This window comes from Lissotriton helveticus, chromosome 2_1, assembly GCF_964261635.1.
Source record: "Lissotriton helveticus chromosome 2_1, aLisHel1.1, whole genome shotgun sequence".
Lineage (NCBI taxonomy): Eukaryota > Metazoa > Chordata > Amphibia > Caudata > Salamandridae > Lissotriton > Lissotriton helveticus.
Genome location: NC_136059.1, coordinates 1,741,792,237 through 1,741,812,319, shown reverse-complemented (window position 1 = coordinate 1,741,812,319; position 20,083 = coordinate 1,741,792,237). Strand labels below are relative to the sequence as shown.

The 20,083-nt window shown below is 39.4% G+C and overlaps 1 protein-coding gene across 2 annotated transcripts in view; it reads right to left on the bottom strand.

Annotated features, from left to right (window-relative positions):
• Nucleotides 1-20,083, bottom strand: part of SVEP1 (sushi, von Willebrand factor type A, EGF and pentraxin domain containing 1) — a 1,097,507-nt gene that overhangs the window by 281,071 nt on the left and 796,353 nt on the right. The window lies entirely within an intron of this gene.

The following is a 20,083-nucleotide window of genomic DNA, read 5'->3' as shown; positions in this document are numbered from 1 at the left end:
CTATTGAAGCTCTGATCGCAGTCCTGAGGAATAAGGGTGGGGACTTCAATGTTCCAAAAGGAATGCTGTGGTAATTGCCACTGGAAATATTGTGCACACCAATACAGTCATACACCTGTGGGAAAATTAAGCTGCCACAGTGGTAACATTTGTATAGCATAAAAAAGAAAATGCGTCTTTGTACTAGATGAACGCACCCTTGTAGGGCATTCTACAAATTTTAATTGAGTATGTTGTGGCTCAATCTATATCAGTTTCATTTTTACGTAATAATTGGTTAATAGTCATTTTCTAAAAGAATATGGTTTCAAAACTTAGAGAATGGTAAGTGGTTTCTGTTGTGCATGAAGTTTACTATTATAGTCAAGAACAAAACTGAGGCTCACATTAATGGCTAATATAGTAATCTACATTTTTCCATACACGCAGAGTAAAAGCCTCAAGAAACAATTCGAATGAAGGTAATGAAGGGCAGTAAAAAAGCCAGGGTGAAAAGTATGGGAGATATACAAATAAGGATGTAAGTGCTGATGTGCATATTTCTTTTAAACGAACATTGTAAAATGTGGGAATATAGAGTTATGATGTTGACCCCCGTTTTGACCTAGGACTGTCAAACTTCAAAATTGTGTTAAATGTTCAGGAAGGCACCAGGCCCTGCATTTTGAGTCAGACCACTGGACAGATTTTTGCAGATGTCAGTGTAATATCAAGGATATAGAACAAGCTTTGACACTCTTGTTTGAAAGAACATTGTCAAAGCCAACAGGTCTCTCCTGTAAACTGTAAACGTAAGGTAGGCCTATCGGCATTGGCAATGCTTGATAACGTATGCTCTGATACACTACTTACTGTTTCTCGTACTCGGCACCTGGCAAAATACACCGGAATGAAATCGACAAAAAGCACAAATACACAAAAAACACTCCGTAAAATGTGTACTTCATTTTCATGTGCCCTCGGAGTTTTGAAAACAGCAATCTTTACATTCCTAAGGCAGGATGCAGTGTCTTCGAACTTTACTAGACTCCCCTCGAATCAGTCCTAAATCCTTGCTGAAGCAGGCTGCAGTATTTTGAGGCATTACTAAATGTCTCTAGCGTCAAATACTTGTCCTTGCTGTAGCAGTCTGCAATGTATTAACTCATTATTATAGGTCCCTCGCATTAAACAAGTGTCCCCGAAGTAGCAGGCTACAGTACCTTAAATTGGTCCACCACTGTATACAGCTGTTAAGTTTTCAATTTATGTGTGACTTTTTGAGGTTTTCAGAAGGCTTATGTGGCAATGCCTTATGAGTGAAATCTTACATGGCATTTTATATAACAAAGAAGAAAAGTTTTATTGCTATGTAATTAGATAAACTTATCAAACCACCCCTTACAGTGCAGCGTTACTGTCTAGCAATTGTATTAAAGCACCTTAAACACTCCTGCCTGTAACAGGGTTTTACAGGAAACAGTTCTGATGTCATATGATACAGAAGTAATTTAGCCTACTGTTTGTATCAGTTAAATGGGAACGGTCAGGCGTGGACCCGGTTGCCTAGAGCAGCCTGGGCAGTATTGTACAGAGTGTGGCCCTGCAAGTTGTGAACATAAGTTATTTCGAAATTCTTCAGGGTGGCCTGCATTTGTTTACAGATGGAAGAGTTGCAGCACGCACAGTATATAGTACAACACTGCTTTGGAATCATGTGTATATGTAGTGATTGACGATTGTGCCATCTTGAGGATTTTGGAGGCCCAGGTAAGGCATATTTGGGGGCCCCTGTATGTAATACATTTGAACGCAATTGACTATTTCATGCTAATGCAGTACCTTATGAAGTCAAATAACACTAGATTATCACACACAGAAACAGTTGCAGTAGATCCTTCCTGGGACCTCAACAATCATTAGAATGACACACGGCAGAGAAACAGAGGTAGAGGTAGGCAGAGTGGGACAGGGGTCAAGAGAGAGAAATGGGATAGACAGGGAGAAAATTAACTTTCCCAGAGAGCCTTCTGGTGGATGGGGCAATATCTGACAGGTATTTAAAATGGAAATTGGGCAGCCAGCAGCGTCCATCTAGGAAGCCATTATCTAGCACATCTAGGGAAAGCAAGGGATGCTGGGATATTAAATGCTTAAAAAGTGAGAGTGAGGAAGGAATATAAAATGTTAGTGAGATCTAAGAAAAGAAGCTTTAAAGAAAAATGTTGGGTCTCTCTACTAGAAACCACAGAAAGTAAAAAGATTAAAGGTTTCTGGAGGTTGGTCCAAGATGCAGCGGGACGATCTCCAGGAACTATGAGTTGTGAAGTTGATGAGGCTTCATGGGAGGCGCATCTAAATCAATTATAGAAGTGTAGCAATGGGCCAGAAATTAGTGGGGAGAAAACCTGGAGGCGACATGTAGTAAAAAATCGAATTCCTTTATATTCGTTTGAAAACGTAAATAACACCATTAAGAGATTAAATTTACCCCTGCAGCAGGGCCTGATAATTTACCTGCAGTAATAATTAAAACAGGGTAAAATTGGTGGGCCCAATTTTTCTCAAATATGTTTACAGCAGTACTAACCTCGGGTATAATCCCAAAATCATGGAGGGGAGCCTTAATCAGGCCATTGCACAAAAAAGGGGATAGGAAGGACCCAAAGAATTCTAGATTAATTAATCTATTAGCTATCGGTATGAAAGTGTTCTCCAAAATAATCCTGGGAAAATCGAAGGAATGGGTCGAACTAAATGTGATTGTCCCGGGAGAACAAGGAGGATTCAAAGAGAGGCACTCAACACTTGATCATTGTTTTGCCTTGTGGGTTGTGGCTCGGAAGTCACTGGAACAGCAGGGTAGATTATTCTGCTGCTTTGTTGATTTCTGGGCAGCATTTAATCTAGTAGATAGAGAATTCTTATGGGAGACGCTGAAAAGATACAATATCCCCGAGGACCTCTTAGAAGTTATTCAAAGGCTGCATAGTGAAAATTGGGCACCAGTTATTAAAGACACAGCAGGAGGTTTAACTCAAGAGATAGAAATCAATAATCGGTTAAGACAGGGCTGCATATGGCCCCTCTTTTATTTTCAATTTTTCTTGCTGATTTACCAAATTTATTAATAACTGAAAGAGGAGCAAGCCCAAAGGTAAATGGAAAGCATCTGTCTTGCTTACTATTTAGCAGATGACCTAGTTATATTTGATCAAACAGAACTAGGACTGCAAAGAAAGCTAAATGCATTTGAGACATATTGTTAATCAAACCACCTAATAGTAAATATGGAAAAAAACAAATATATTGTGTTTTGGAAAGAAAAAACATTGACAAAATTGGAAGTCATTAATGAATACATATACCTGGGAATATGGTTCCATAGAGCCTTAAACTGGAGCATGCACTTACAGGCCCAGAAAACAAAAGGCCTAGCAGGAATTTGTGGGTTGAAAAAATTTAATAATAATTACGGAGACATGTCACACAGACCAGTGTTGAAAGCATTTAAGGCTATGATCCCCGCAGATGCAATATGGGGCAGAAATCTTGGGGCATATTATCAAGGGGGTTTATCTCCGCTTTTTTGGCTTTAAAAGCCAAGAAAGCGGAGATAAAATTATCTCCCTATTACCTAGCTGTCGCTAACACCAGTTAGTGACAGCTAGTAGGAGATAGCGACCATCTTGGGCCCCGCTTTGCATGTCAGTGAAATTTATCACTAATGACATGCAAAGTGGGTGGGCCAAGATGTTAGCGACTGGAAACAGTCGCTAACATCGCTATCTCCTATTACCAACTTTTGGAGATATTCGGCTAAGAGCGAATATCTCCAAAAGCTAACACCTGCCCCTGAGCAGTTCTTAGCCATGTTATCCAATGGTAGGTGGATAACATGGCTAAGAGCATTAGCTCGGTAATGCATGAATATCGCTGACTTTTCAGCGATATTCATGCATTTCGGCCGATTTTTATCGCTTAGGAGATAAACCTTGATAATAGCAAGGTTCCTAAGCGATACAAAAAAGCCGCAGCTCGGCGATAAAAATATTGCCGCTAAGCCAACATAGCGATAATTATCGCTAGTTGTTGGTAATATGCCCCCTTGTGTTTTGGGGAAAATGTTCATGGGATAAGGAGGAAGGGAAATGTTTAAAAACTCTTCTTTCTCTGCCCAACTCCTCAATGTTACAGGCCATTAGGTTAGAACTAGCCTGGTCAGGATGGAATATACAACTCCAGGTAAATCTATGCAGATTTTGGAAACAGCTGGGATCAGGAGAGGCAGAAAAAGTGCCTTGTTGGTGCAGGAGGGAGATCCAACAGAGTGAACTGAATTGGGCAAAAGCTACCAGAAAGAATCTCCACTCCATTTGTGAAACCTTAAAAGTAAAAACGGACCCAGAGTCATTATGTATTGAAGAACGTTCTAAAAGTTTTGGGAAATGAAAAATCTAGACAAATCGATATGGATTACCTGAAACAAAAAGAGTCTGTGCATTTTATGTTAAATAGCTGGAGTAATGATTATTGGTATCCGATACTGTACCGAATCGCTGGTTGAGATTGGAATTCTTAAATGTGAGAATAGGCATTAATCCTGCATGTTCAAATGAGAAAATAATAAACATATTAATGGATGCTAATGGTAAATGTACATGCGGGACAGGCTTAAAATGTACTTGTGTTCATATTGTAATGGATTGCCAAAAATTGCTATCTGTAAAGTGATTGATTTTAAGGCCAATTGGTTTTAATTAATTATGGAATAAGGTTAAGGACGCAAACAATCCAGCTTCTGACTGACAAGCTAAAAGATCTCTCATGGAATAGGAAAATGGAAAGAAGTGTCCATGGAGGGACAAACAGTGTCAGTTTTTATGAGAAATAATGAACTTTGGTTTTAGGTCCTTTTAAAAATTTTAATAACTGTACTTTTAGCTGTGTTATGATGGTATATGTAGTTTAAAGACCAATTTGTCATAATAAACTTATTAAAACAAATAAAAATAAAAATATATAAGTGAGAGTGACTCCACTTATTTAGTATTCAATATCCCAACAACTCCTACTTTTCTCCTTGGAGCACGGCCATGTTCCTTACTTGGGAGGGGCCTGGTCAGGAAACAAGCAGTAGGACAATTTAGTTTTTGTGATAACCAGAAAGCAACTGTAAATTAATCATGATCTGAATCAGAGTGGCTTGTGGCAAATATTGGCCACATTATGCATGTTCATGTCGCTCACCCTTCATAGTCGGTGTCTACTTTCATAATCTGTTGTGTCAGTCATAAAAGATCGGTACAGGACAAACTGAATATAGAGGTTATTAAAATAGCAACTGTTCATATCACTATTACAAGACTAGGTATGCTTGGGGATATAGTAGATGCCTATTAGCTGTTGTAGTACAAAAGGGGCTGTTGTAGGTAGTTAGGTTCTATGTCCAAACATTGAATTCCCAGACCTGCTCCATCCATGTCTTGTCTGGAATAGTGCATAGAGGCTTTCAGTGATAGCGTGCTTACTTGCCACTTGCATGTTAGCAGGGCAATCCCTGAATAATGCTTCAGGTTTCTGGGAAATGTAGAGCAGAACAATGTGGAGCCTCTAGCAGCACCATTTGAGACTTAGGGGCTGATTACGATGTCGGTTGGAAAGCATGCCGACCGACTCCTTGTCGGAATGGGTTCCGACCGACTCGGGTACGGCAAGCCCGGCTGACAGATAACGATGTTTCCAAACACCGTTCGGTCAGACTGTGGTTGCGACCACAACACAGGCTTTTGACCGACAACAATGGCTGCAATTGAAAGAAGGGATGGTTGCGTAAAACACTTCACCTCAAGGTGCCTACCACACTGTGCATGGTTGTAAAGAGTGGTTCCATGGGTACCCCCACAGGTCCCAACCGTAGGCCTCCGGGTGAAGGGGGGCCTGCTACGGGCCCCAAAAGTCAGTTTCCGACAGCCTTTTCATGTCGGACACACCAGTTCAGAAAAGCTGTCTGAACCCGACATCGTAATACATCAGTCTGAAACGTAGTCCTTAGAGCTGTACGATTCAGCTCCGACCGACTTGGAGTCTCCGAATGCAAGTCGGAACCGAGTCGGACAGTCCGAACAGTTACCTTCTATCGTAATCGGTTGGCTGGAAATGTTTCTGAGTCAGTCAGAAACTTGGGTTCCAACGTGGTTTAGGAAAATCCAAATGTCGTTCGGAGCCTTTCCGATCGACATTGTCTGGCTTTATGCTGGGCAGAAACACAGCTATTAATTTGCGTCACCTATATGGAGTATGAGACTGTAACACACTATCCCGGAAGAAGCCATCATCCTATCCCTCGACACCTGCATGGCCTTCAACACGATCGAAGAGCTATTCCTCTTTGCAGTTCTAGAGCACATGGAGCTAGGCCCCAAATTCAGGTCCTAGGTACAGCTGCTATATACAAAGCCACTAGCACAGGTGGTGGTGGTGAATGGCAGAATGTCCGAAACATTTCTTCTAGGGAGAGGGACAAGACAGGGTTGTCCCCTGACCCCACTCCTCTTTGCCCTAGTGTTAGAACTGCTGGCAGCATGGGTGAGAAGTGATCCCCTCATCCGTGGACTCCGATGGCCGGAGGAGTGGGAGGACCAGATATCACTACATGCGGATGATATTCTGTTATACATGGCCTCCCTGACGCTCTCCCTGGCCAGCACATTGAACATCTTCAAAGAACTATAGGGAAGTACTCTGGGTACATAATTGATTGGAGCAAATCAATCCTATATGTCTTAAACGTCCCTCTCCCAAGAATGCCCAGGGATTGCGAGGTGAGAGTGGTGGAGGAGGGCTTCAGCTATCTAGGGATTTTGATTACAGCAAACTCAGAAGACTTCATGAACAGAAACCTTCAAGAACCCCTGAAATGATTACGAAGGGAGGTCAAACACCTGCAGTCCCTCCCCTTAACACCACTAGGGCGAGCAGCACTCTTTAAAATCATAGCATTAACAAGATTTCTTTACGCCCTGAAGAACACACCATTTCAGGTCCCCCAAACATACTTCAGGTCAATAGAGGCTGAAGTGCGCAGCCTTCTATGTGATGGAGAGCCACCTGAATAGCTATGAACAAATTGATCAAAGGGTGGTACGAAGGTGGTACAGCACTCCCAAACATACAAACATACTATTGGGCCTCCCAGCTCATAGTTCTTAACCAATGGATTCACTTCCCCCAGACTGAACCCCCATTCCGAATGGCTCGATACGTCCTGGGAGAGGGAAGGGTCATGTGGGCACTCTATAGCAGACACAGTCCACATATGGCACACAGTGCTCAAGAAACTGGGTTACTACAACAAAACAACACAGTTCACCCCACTTTGATAGACCGGGAAACTGGGCAGACTGAGTAGTTGCAAAGGGTTCCAAAAATGGGACCTAATAGGAATCTCAAGGGTGGGAGATTTCTCGGACAAGGGGAAGGTTATCCCATTTACAAAGCTTCAACAAAAATATGACATGGCACCGATGGAAATGTTCTGATACCTACAAATCAGACATGCACTCATGGCCACTATCCCGGCAGACACAATCCTCCCAGAGGCTTCACCACTGGAGGACAGGTTACTCAAGGAGGCAATTTCCTTAACCTACCAGAAATTAATCAATAATCTTATAGACCCTACACTGTCCTCCGTGAGAAATGGCAAAAAGACACGACTGGGTGACACTGGGCATGATGATAGTCAAACGCAATATTGCTTAACACTGGGGGGTGCAAAATTCACCAACATATACCGAATGGTGTAACGATATGGACTGGGATTATGGCCAGAGGAAAGTTAAACAATGCATTGTCAAGGAAAAGACTGCAGTATACAAAAAAGCAGAATATATATAACAGGCGAAATGGTTGTGGCACAAAATGTAAGTTTGATGTAATTAAGTACATGAATGTGTATAGGTGATGCATACATGTGATATGTTCAATAAAAAGAGTTAAAATAAAAATCAAGTAAAAGAGTAGTGGCCATGCAATGACAACTTGAATGACAGCCTGAAGATGGAAAGGTGGGAAAACAGACAAGCAAATAAGGTGCGGATGAAAGTGACACGTAATGAGAGAGGTGATAGGGAAGGTACACCATTGACAATGGGAGGAGGAGGATAAGGATGAGGAGTGAAAGAGGCTGTGAGAGAAACCAGAATAAGGAAGTCAGGGGGATGAAAGGAAAAGTTCGCTTGTAGTTTTCCTTTGCCAATGCTTCATTTCAAGACTCATTGGCAAAGCCAAAATACAAGTGAACCGGTGCCAGACAGTGCGTAATTAAGAGGAATGTGTGTAAAATATACATTTTAATTTGTGCCCATTAGCAAAATGATGTTGGATGATACCAATGCTGATGGACAACACCTCAAGCTAATGATCAAAACCAGTTGAACCACAGTAGCCAATGACTGAAAGGGGCTGTCCAAAAGCCTTTCATTACATATGTATGCGCATGATGGGTGTTGTGTGGTGTGTGACCATTTGAGCACTCATCAGACAGGGAAAGCTGTCAGTAGGCAAGACCTAAAAAAGGCGTCATTTGCAATCAATGTTTATGCTGCCAGCAATTTTGGAATATCTTGGGCCTAAAAACTATACATTATACTATGTATGTAATGCATCTCAAATTTCAACTATTTTTCGAATAATGATTCATGTTATGGCCATTCAGAATTTGGTGATCCAGGCATAATATCAATATTATATATCATAATACTTTCCAATCCAGTTCGAAATACGAATGCTAATTAAAGCAGCATAACTGACGTCACAGATTATATGCACAAATTATGGAATAAATATACATAGCTGTACAGACAAAGCATATAAAGTATGCAACACATCATAATACACAGTGTATCACAACTCCTGAAGGCCAAATCTCTTGCCATTCAAGAAGATAGACAGAAAATATTATGATATATTGGCAAGCAGAGTAGAAATATATTCATTCATATCAGAAACAAAATAATAAACCTTTCATGCCAGTTATGATTCTTCAGGCAACAACCAACCACAGCCTTTTAATTTCCCTGCTAACAAACGCTTTAAAGAGTAAAAGTGACACGACCATTGGGCCTGACCTATACAAGTCTGGTAGGTGGGGGATCATATTAGCCCTGAGGGGCATGATGTTTAAGTATGTTTCACTAACGGGAGGAGACACAAGTCTATTGAGATAACATCCATTCTTCTTTCAGAAAAAGGCAGGAGGCCACTGCATCCATATGCAGCTGTAAGAAACCGGCATGTGAGTTTGATATAAACATAGTAGTTCACATAAAGGTTACATATAGGAATACACACTAAGACAAATCATATCATTACATCTACAGGTGTAAAGATGTCCTACAAGAATTTTTGTCCAGCCCTGAAGAAGACCTTACCATAAAAGACGTATTTTTGTCCTATTTCTAGAAGGTCGAAACGCGTCGGCACTGATCATTTAGTGGATCGGAGCAAACTTTAAAAAGAAGAGTTTGATCCACTTTGGACTTTTTAGTGGCATGAATTCCGCCCCTATACTATAGTTTGTGTTAACAACCTCCGACCCTATACAGGACTCCCTAATCAGGACACACCGAGGAATAAGAGATATACGGTCCCGGTGTAATGTTTTTTGTAAATATAAGTAGGACTAACAAGAGATAGGCATTCTACTCTTATTTTGTGAACCACTGACTTGTACAAACATCAAACCATATAGAGTTTGTATCAAACAACACAGAGTGTGTTTAGTGTGTAACGTCCAATCTGTATTATATGTTTTGTGTAAAATTGTTTCAAAGTCCATCGAGAAATTATATAAATGTGTATATGTTGTATATATAAATGATTGTATATAAATGTTTTTGTACAGATATAAACATAGGAGAGGTGTAAAAATACTCCATGAAGGAAATTCTCAAAGTGAAAAAATATCTAATGAAAAATATAAAATCATGTATTAATGCCCAAAATCAATAAAAAGGACTATTGTGGCAAAAAGAAAGAGTGTGACCAATGGTGCCAGAGGTATTTTCGTTTATAAACTTGTTAGCAATTTGCTACCAGGTCACTCCTGCCTGTAAATGCACTTCCATTCTACAATGCATGTCTGTCTTCTTGGATCAGTAAACAAAACTATAAGCCAAAATGTTCACTACATTATGATGTATGTACATGCATGCATGGTGAAGCATGTGTATGTATACTACATCGAACTGGGGATGATGCAGCATCAAGCCACACATATGTGCATGCGTAATGATCAGCCGAGGCCCATGCAGGTAAGAGCGGTGGGGCGGTTTGGGCCAGGTGGGTGGCATTTCGACGGACGATGACAAAGGAAAATTAAATATTTATTTAATGTTCCCTCGTCATCGTCCAACGAAATCACCCCACCCCGGCCCCATCGCTCTTACCTGCACGTGCCACGTTTGGTAATGATATATGCACACATATATATCATCAAACTGGGCCTTTTTTGTACAGATCTTTTCAGTGTCAGCAATGACCTTGTTTCCCCATGCTGAACAGTATCAACTAAAACCATTGTATAAAGCAAAAAGGCATTACTTATTGACCTTGCCATTGCTTCTTTGGGAAGCAACACATTAATCATATCCATTTCATCATAAACAGCCAGGAAGTTCTCTGAATCAATTCATAATTCCTACCAAACTTGGATTCCTACCAAATGTTTGACTAGTTGCAAAATACCAACATTGAAGTTTTGATCCTGGAAAGGGGCAAGGGTTCCAATCAAAATTATCATGATGGGAAGGTACATAGGTGGTGTATGCAGTAGCCTTCTGGACCAATATGTGCACTGTCCAATGCTTACATCTCAGATTCATAGGGAAGAACCACTTCCTCATTGACAGCTTCCACTTCGCAAACTGACACCACTCCCTATTAGTCGTTGGTATCCCATCAATGTTTTGCACGAAAAGTCACAGGCAATGGAGGGGTAGGGCAGCATACAATTTACCCTGGACAAAGTTCTTCATGGCCTGCAATTACTCTTTGTCATTGGGCCATACTGGAATGGTTATATGACAGTCATTTTCATTGAATAGAAAATATTGTTCAGCTGCAATATAATTTTCAAAATATTGTGGTATCCGGAATATCATGAAACATAATATCAAAGGTAAGAATATGATTTGTATTTAAAATATTTGCAACATCATTTACATGAATATATGTTAATATCTCTGTCTTTGTCTGTAATGAATGTTCAAAATATATATATATATATATATATATTTGATTTTTACTCTTATTGTAATGTATAAGATCGTTTTATTTATTTAAAAAAAAATAAGTTATTAAGTTTAAAATATTTTTGATGTTGAAAGACGTACTTAATCTGAATAGTTATGCCTTTTTTTCAATGATAAATGAGTATTGTGGGGGTTGCAGGGGAATTTAGTGCGGAATGTATTAAAGAATATATTAAAATGTATATGTTATAAAATAAGGATTACTTTATTAATTGAAAATTAAGTAGTTTAATTATTTATTAAATGTGTTAATTTAATATAAAATATAATAGTTCATCTGGGTTTTAAAACGAATAAGTGGGAAGTATATTAAATCAATAAACACAACATTAATTTTGAAATACATTATTTTAATTAATAATAAATTATATTTATTCAATACTTTTTATATTATAGCCACTTAAATGGATGGATTTGGGAATTCTGCAGGGGGAATCATTGGATGTTATTTGGAATGAAGAAATAAATCATATATTTCTAATATTTTAATTATTTAAATTTACCTTAATAAATATATTTTAATTAAGTAAATTCATATTCTGTTTCAAAAAAATCATTGTTGGGTTTTTATGAAAATACAATGTGATTTCAACATTAATGGTTTGGGGGTACGATGGGGCGACCCAGTTAGTAAGTATTCAGGGAAAAAAAGGAAGGTGGGTTCCGCCTTATCTAATTTAGTTTATAATAATGGTTTAGTAGATGCATGGGCTTACCTGAAACCCTCTGAAGCAGGTAGCACTTTTTTTCTGCCCCACACAATGCTGTTTCCCGTTTGAATTATTTTTTTGTGTCCAGTCAATGTACCACTAATTTTGGGATTGAGAGGCATCCTCGTATTATTTCAGATCCCAACCCATTAGTATTAATTGTCAACTTTACAATGATGGAAAAAAAAGAATGTTGGATGGACCTTCGAACGGAGGTTATTATATGATCCTGATTATATTACATATATGAAGGGATGGATTAAGAAATTTTGGGATTTTAACCAGGGGAGCACTCGGGTTGGAATTGTTTGGGATGCTTTTAAGGCGGAGGTGAGAGGGGAGACAATAAGCTATAGTTTGTGTCTGCAAAAAAAGGAGCGACTAAGGGAATCTGAAGTAAGGCAGGATCTAAGTAGGCTTGAAGAAGCATTAGTAACGGCTATCAATTTGGGAGAAGTGCTACATGAAATATTATTACACCTGGCTATGAAAAAGGCGGAAGCAGGGGATCACTATGCCAAAAAAGCTGCTGAGATCTACATGTCTAAAAAAGAGCACTGCTACAAATTTAATGAGCGGGTGGGACACACTCTGGCCGTCAGAACTAGGCAAAAAGCATCAGCCGGTGAGATCTCTGAAATCCATGACGTCGGCAGGAGGGTTATTATTGATACAGCAGGTATTCGGGAGACTTTCAGGCTTTTTTATCACCAGCTATATTCCTGAGGCTTACTAGTGGCGTCGGAGGGCATTCGCAAATACTTAGACAAAGTACCTACCCAGAAGGTAGATCTCATAGACAGGGAGGAACTGGAGAGGCCGTTTTCTCAGGATTAAATAATGGGTGCCTTGCAAGATCTGCCTTCTGGATAAGCCGTTGGCCCTGATCAGATCCAGCTAGATTTTTACAAGATCTTTAGAGTTGTTATTGGACCGGATTTAATAGAGGTTATGTTACTAGCCCAAAAAGGGGGTCCGGCTCCCGAATCGTGGGCGGAGACAGACGTTGTCTTTTTGAAAAAAGACAAACCAGCCAGGGAGCCAGGCTCATATCGGCCAATTACTCTAATGAATAGCGATGTAAAAGTGGTTTCTAAAGTTTTAGCCACGCGACTAAATGGTATCTTAAAAAAACTATTCACCTTTGTCAGCATGGGTTTATTATGGGTCGCGGGACAACGCAACACATACGGCGGGCGATTACGCTTTTTGACGCAACGGAGATCTCAGGAGACCCTATGGCTGTTTTGCTATTAGATGCTGAAAAAACATTCCATAGGATCTCCTGGGATTTTCTCTGGGAGGCTATAAGATGGTTTGCGTTGGGGGAGGGGTTTATTAAATCTGTCCGAGTGTTATATAGGGCCCCCACAGCTCGAATAAAGGTTAATGGCAACTACACCTCCCCTTTTAATATACAGAGGGGGACGCGGCAGGGCTGCCCATCCTCCCCACTGTTATTTGCTATTTATATGGACCCCTAATACGATTATTTATGGCTAATAACGGAATCTGTCCAGTCGTCAGTCAGGGGATCGAAACTAAAGTCCTCGCCTGTGCCGATGATGTGGCATAGTCACTGCAGATCCATATTTGGCTTTGGAAGCGGCGAGTCATTAGCATTAGAGTTTGGTACATTTATTGGGTATGCACTCGATAAATCCGAAGTAATCATGAATCGGTCTGTAAATTTTGAGGCTCCCCGTGTTACATACTCGGCTGTATACCTTGGTATACGGATTACTTCAGAGCTGGGAACGCCAGTGGCCAAAAATGTGGAACCAGTAACTAGGAAGGCGAGGTTGCATCTAGACAGATGAATAATCTCCATCTCTCTCTCGTGGGACGATGCAAAGTCATTAAGATGATATTTTTACCAAAAATTCTATATTTATTTAGGGCAATCCCATTGGAATTCCAAAAATCCTGGTTTATTATATTCTAGAAGGTTTCGTTAATCGGTTTATTTGGGCACACGGCAAAACTAGGCAGGCACTTCGTTTTATGTCTTTATCACGGGAAAGGGGGGGGTTTCGGTTCCTGATTTTTGAATGCTACTATTGGGCTGCTGCCTCGCAATATATGGGGATATTGGCAGGGATATGTACCGCGGATATGGAAGGGGAAAACAAGCTCCCGGATGTCTATAAATTGCTACCGGGCGAAAATGCTGGGAGGTGTTTTTTTGAATTCTCAGAGCCCAGCTATTATAAAAGAACAACATTTAAGACGTTGATGGCCGCTTTCAAGATCTGGGGTGCGTTAAAAAAGAAGATTGGTTTGGGGAGGCGCAACCACTACACGGTGTTATATAAAAAAAACACATTCCCGAAATGTTCTCAGATGAGATTATGGCAGGATGGGATGCTAAGGGTGTTCGAAAGGCTGGGGACCTAATTGGGATAGAAGGGTGTCGTCAATTCAACGATATACAGATGGAGTTTGGCTTGGAGAAAGGCAATTTTTTCAAGTATTTACAACTCTGCATCTTTAATGATAAAACACTGGAGGGGAAAGTGGGTTTGTTAGTAATGTTATCATTGACATCATGCAAGGCAGGAATAAGGGGGTTGTCAAGTTGATATACGCAGAACTGATAAGTCTTAAACAAGATTATCTAATTAAACACAAGGCTAAATGGGTTGAGCGTGTGGGGGCCGCTCCTGGCGCACTTTTGAGATCTTTAGAGTTGGGTCAGTCAGTCTTATGTTCTGCTGGGCTTCAGGCACAACATTTTAGAACTGTCTTTATACTATACGCCGGACAGAATAGCACAGTGGGACGGGCTTTCAGGGATTATATGTCCTAGGTGTGGGGGGGCGGATGCAAATCTGGTTCATATGTTTGCAACCTGCCCTCGTCTGCAGGGGCTATTGAATTCAATTACGGAATACCTAGATCGCTCACTCCGGGTAAAAATTAAATTTACCCCTGAACTAATCTTGCTAGGAATAAGTAGTACGACCCAAAATGAGATAGCTTATCGGTTTCTCTTTGTTGCTATGGCTGTTTTGAGGATTAAAATTGCCTCTATTTGGTTAGACCCTCTCCCCCCTACCTTTCAGCAATGGCTTGCTCGCTTACTTTCTATATATACAATGGAGAGAGCAATTTATGAAAGAAAGGGTAAGAAATCAAAGCTGCTGGGACAGCGCATCTGGGCGCCTCTAACAAAATGGAAGGAAAATAATGATAAAAATTATCTAGAGGGGAAATGTAATATGATGCTGGTACACATTGGTTAAAGTGAATTAAAAAATTGTGCTTTGTGAAATATGGTTACTGTTTGCGGCTCAGATTGGAGTCTTTGTATTCGAGTTGCTGGCTTTCTCTTATGTTTCTTAATTATTTGTCTGTTTTTTGGGTATTTATCTTTCTTTCTCTCAAGCCTCGCATCTCTGTTTGATTTTCTCTTTTGGTTGTTTTGTATTTGTGCTGATACGCTTGCAGGAAAATGTGAACATCTTAATAAAGATATTTAAAAAAAGAAAAAAGGAAATACAATGTGTTCAAAAATAAAATAAGAAGTTATACAAATAAGTTTAAATTAAAGATTGTATTATTAATACATTTTGTTAAAATGTAATTTACATTTAATAATAAAACTGAATATTTAAATAAGTAAAAATGCTAAATTGTCACATTTACAAAATGAAAAATCTAATTGGGAATATAAACAAAAAAGGTAATATAGGAAAATTGATTTTTTAACCCGTTGGCTGCTTCCGCTTTTTTCGGCAGTGCAGCCGTTTTAAAAAATGGGCGCAGTCGCATCGGCCTTTGGCCGATGGCAGCACCAGCGAGGTAGTGCTGCCGTCGGCCAATGGCCGACGGCAGCAGCCAACGGCAGCAGCCAACGGGTTAAAATAAAAAAAACAGTTTACATTTTGTAAAAAGGAAAAGGATTTTGGCAAAAATTAAACACTTTCCCCAGTGGGTGTAAGTTGGAATTAGAATATTAGATTAGAAAAAAATTCTTTACACAGTGAGGTTGCGTTTTGTGTAAGAATATTTAATTTAATCACCCCCACTAGAATTTTAGTTCTAATAGTGAATTGTTACAAATACGTTTGCATCGCTTTAGGAAGGAAAGAAAATTACATAAAATAATATTCATATTTGTTTTTCCTTTTAAAATCTGAAGCTACTTACTTTTAAAAGTAAGTAACCAGTACATGTATTAGTATTGGAAAGATATTTAGAATTATCAAAACTGTTTAACATTTGTAGAAACTAAAACATTTCCAAAATGTTCTAAACATTAAATAATAATGTAAGTATATTTTTTAACAAAAGGTCATATATAAAGCACAGATAATGTATAGCTAACAAATTAGACTTGTTTTATTTAAGAATATAACTTTCATTAAAATAAATTGTATAAATACATTGGAACAGAGATAATACACATGCTGTAAACATGTTATATGATGTAGATTAAAGTAAGAAACAATTTTACAATTTTAACATACATTAATAATGGTCATAAAGGTATACTTCATATAAAATAATATTAACGTTCATAGAGAAAAATCAAATTACTACTTTTTTCAAATATAATACTCTAGCAGCCCGTCCCGACGTTGTCCGGGTATGAAATAGAATGTGTGTAATGTGTGTATTCAGATACGGTCATTCGCGTATTCCCCCCCTTGAGGCCCAGCCGCAGCCCTGGCTGATGTTAGCAGGCGCGTGTAATTTGGTTTCATGTGATAGTTCAGTAAACAGCGCGCATTAGAGGCTGCAGTAATAGTCCCCGCAGACATGCTCAGTCGCGTGTGCCTCCGCTTGTGGGCCAGCGGCGACCGTCTAACAATTAGAATTGTGTGAGTCTTGAATGATTGTTTCCCGCTGTTCTTATTTTTTAATGACCCACACCTACGCTCTTCGGCCCGAGTGCTTTTTAGACGCACCCAGGCCAAGCCACACACTGCGTACGGCCCTTTCAGACGCACCCAGGCCAAGGCACACACTGCATTCGGCACCCCCAGTATGTGTGAGACAACGGGCAGTCCCTCAAGGGAGTCTTGCAAATGGTTACTTACCACGCTTCGAGGTGAACGCCTTTGGGACGCCCCCAGCACACGGCCACAGCAGACGATCTGATTAATGTATGACCCAGATGGCATGAAGTGCGGAACGTAGCACATGCCCCCAGCGTTTGTCACGCCCCCAGCGTGCCCCTTGATGGGGCGCAATTGCATAATTGCCGCTTCACATGGCATGAAGAGCGGACACACGCCCACAGCGTGGACACACACCCACAGCGTCTGTCACGGCCCCAGCGTGCCCCTTGATGCGGCGCAATTACGACTCACATGGCATGAAGGGCGGAACGTACCACACGCCCCCAGCATTTGTCACGCCCCCAGCACACGCCCACAGCAGAACGCAGACACGCACACAAGGGACTACTTTGCTGGCACGATTCTTTTACCTTTTAAATGTATATGGTGGCCGTCTGCATAGCCTATGTCCTTCTGCTGCAACTGCCCTTTCCAACGCTGTATTGGGTGTTGTGATTGATGCTGTGGTTACTGAGATTACCCGCCTCAAAGGTTTGGGCTCTCTCTTTATAATATTAGTATGGATATGGATATATATATATATATATATATATATATATATATATATATATATATATATATATATATATATATATATATATATACACATATATATTTTGATACCCCTCAGTTCCTTTTCGCCAGAATTTGCAGCGCTCTCTCGTCGGTTCGTTAATCCCCGAGGCAGAACCACGCCGCATTAAAATCCACAACCAATTCCCCCAGCTGGGAGAAAAATGGGACGAACTCGCGTTTGTCTTCACTTAGGTGCTTTTTTATTTATTCCTCACAGCATGGAGTTTCTCAAGCAGGCAGGCACAAATCTACGCATTTCGGGATAGCATATCCCTTGTTCACGATCAATTTGGCTCCAGGCTCTCAGTCTCAATATAGTGAGTCACATTATTACATCATTTCCTGTTTGATGTTATTTTGGCCCTTGGCCTTCTGGATGATGTAGTTCTTTATCCATCTGCATAGCCTATGTCCTTCTGCTGCAACTGCCCTTTCCAACGCTGCATTGGGTGTTGTGATTGGTGCTGTGGTTACTGAGATTACCCACCTCAAAGGTTTGGGCTCTCTCTTTATAATATTAGTATGGATTAGTTGTACATTAATAAATACTTAAAAGGAAGTATGTGATGTTTATTTAGCCATATTCATAAAAAAATTATCGTTTTCAATATTTATATAAGGATGTCCAATTTCTGAAAAAAATTTCACTTTTTAATTTGATATAATTGTTACAAAGCGCGAACAATTACACGAAGGCATCAAGGCACTGTAGCCAAACATCAAGAACTGGGCCGTGTCCATAAAACACTGTATTAAGAAGCTAGACTTTTTATTGATTTCAATGTAAGTAAACTTCAGTTTTATTTTCATTTCATTGCAATTTTGTACAACTAATTGCATTATGCTGTCTTTTCAATTCTTCTGCGTGCAGCTGAAGTCGATGAGTTTGGTGATGCAGCTCTTTGTTTTCAGTAAGGACATTTATATTTCAATTTGTAACTAATAGTCCTGGGTCGTGTTGGCCTAGATTGAAGTGTCATAAGGGTCTACACTGAGATGACGTTATAGGGTTTAGGTACAGTGGTTTGGTTAGTTAAATTTACAAAATCATTATATTAAGGTATCTATGTATCTAAGACCATAGTGTATCATCTGGTGAACCCATAGTGTATCATCTGGTGAATCCATAGTGTGTCATCTGGTGAATTTTCAAGTTATTGAGTTGTAGTTTCTTTTAGTTATTTTATATAGGAGATGTTTGTATTTTGTATTCTGGCTTTGAGCATGGTTTGTTTCGTAAGTGGTAATGAATGCTTTTTATTTACAGGTAAAGTAGTGCCATTGGAAAGAATATTTCATTTTTTTAAAGATATATTTTTCCATTTTTAAAAGAAAATAGTTTGAATCATTTTAAATCCAAAGTATAACAATAATTTTATTTCACTTTTTTGGTTTTCCTGGAGAGTTTATTCATTTTATCTATTTTTGGGGTTTTGGAGAGACTCCTACAATTTCACAAGGAACTTTTCAATTGCTTACTTTTTAAAGCTGGTGAATTGTATTATATTTTTTGGGGGCTGTTTTTACGATGGGTTTTTACATGAAGAATTCCTGTTTTAAGCAATATAATGTTATACTACAACAGAACTATTTATGTTGATGTATGTTTTATTACAGGTTGCTATATTGTGGAAGTATGAAGCATTGATCTGTATTATGTAGTTGGTATCTTAGCCTTATGGAAGTATAATGTTTATATAAACTTTTATTATGAATTAATTTTATTAATTTATAAAAACATTGTAAATGTTCTTTGATGTTTCATTACTGCTATGTGCTTATTTTTGGATTGTTAAGGAATATATGGTCAGATTTAGTTTGGCTGATGATGACGGACCATCAAAAACCATCTGTTTACCAGTTCACAGCCATGGAGGTTCATCCATCATATTTAGATTATTGTGGTTTGTTGGTCTGTGAACCATCAGTCGCCTCTACTACATTTTCAAAACTCCATTGATGGCAGTTTCCCCTAAACATGATGGACAGAGTGACGTGAAGTCACTTCTCTGCCCCCTGTATTTAGAGAATAGTGTCCGCCAAGGGAAACACTCTGTTGGAGGAAAAAGTGTGTAAATAGCCAACCACAAAACCTACTTATCGCTATGTCCCTGCTACTCCATTCCATGGTACTCCATCTGACAGTGGAGGATGAGCAACAACATAATGCATCACAAAATAGGAGGCAAATATAACTTTTTCTAACTATTTTAAATGAGATACGTCACCTACCAAAAATGTACAATGTCTCTGTTTGCACATTTTTAGTCAAGGTACAAGGTGTGACAAACATAGTACTAATGCTCAGTATTAAAGCCTATCCTTCATACAACGTTATCCACTTATCGTGCACACCACAATCAAATGATTTAACCATGTACCCATAGTTGATATGTCTACAGCCCAATTACTGATGTTACTTTAAATTTGGTACATT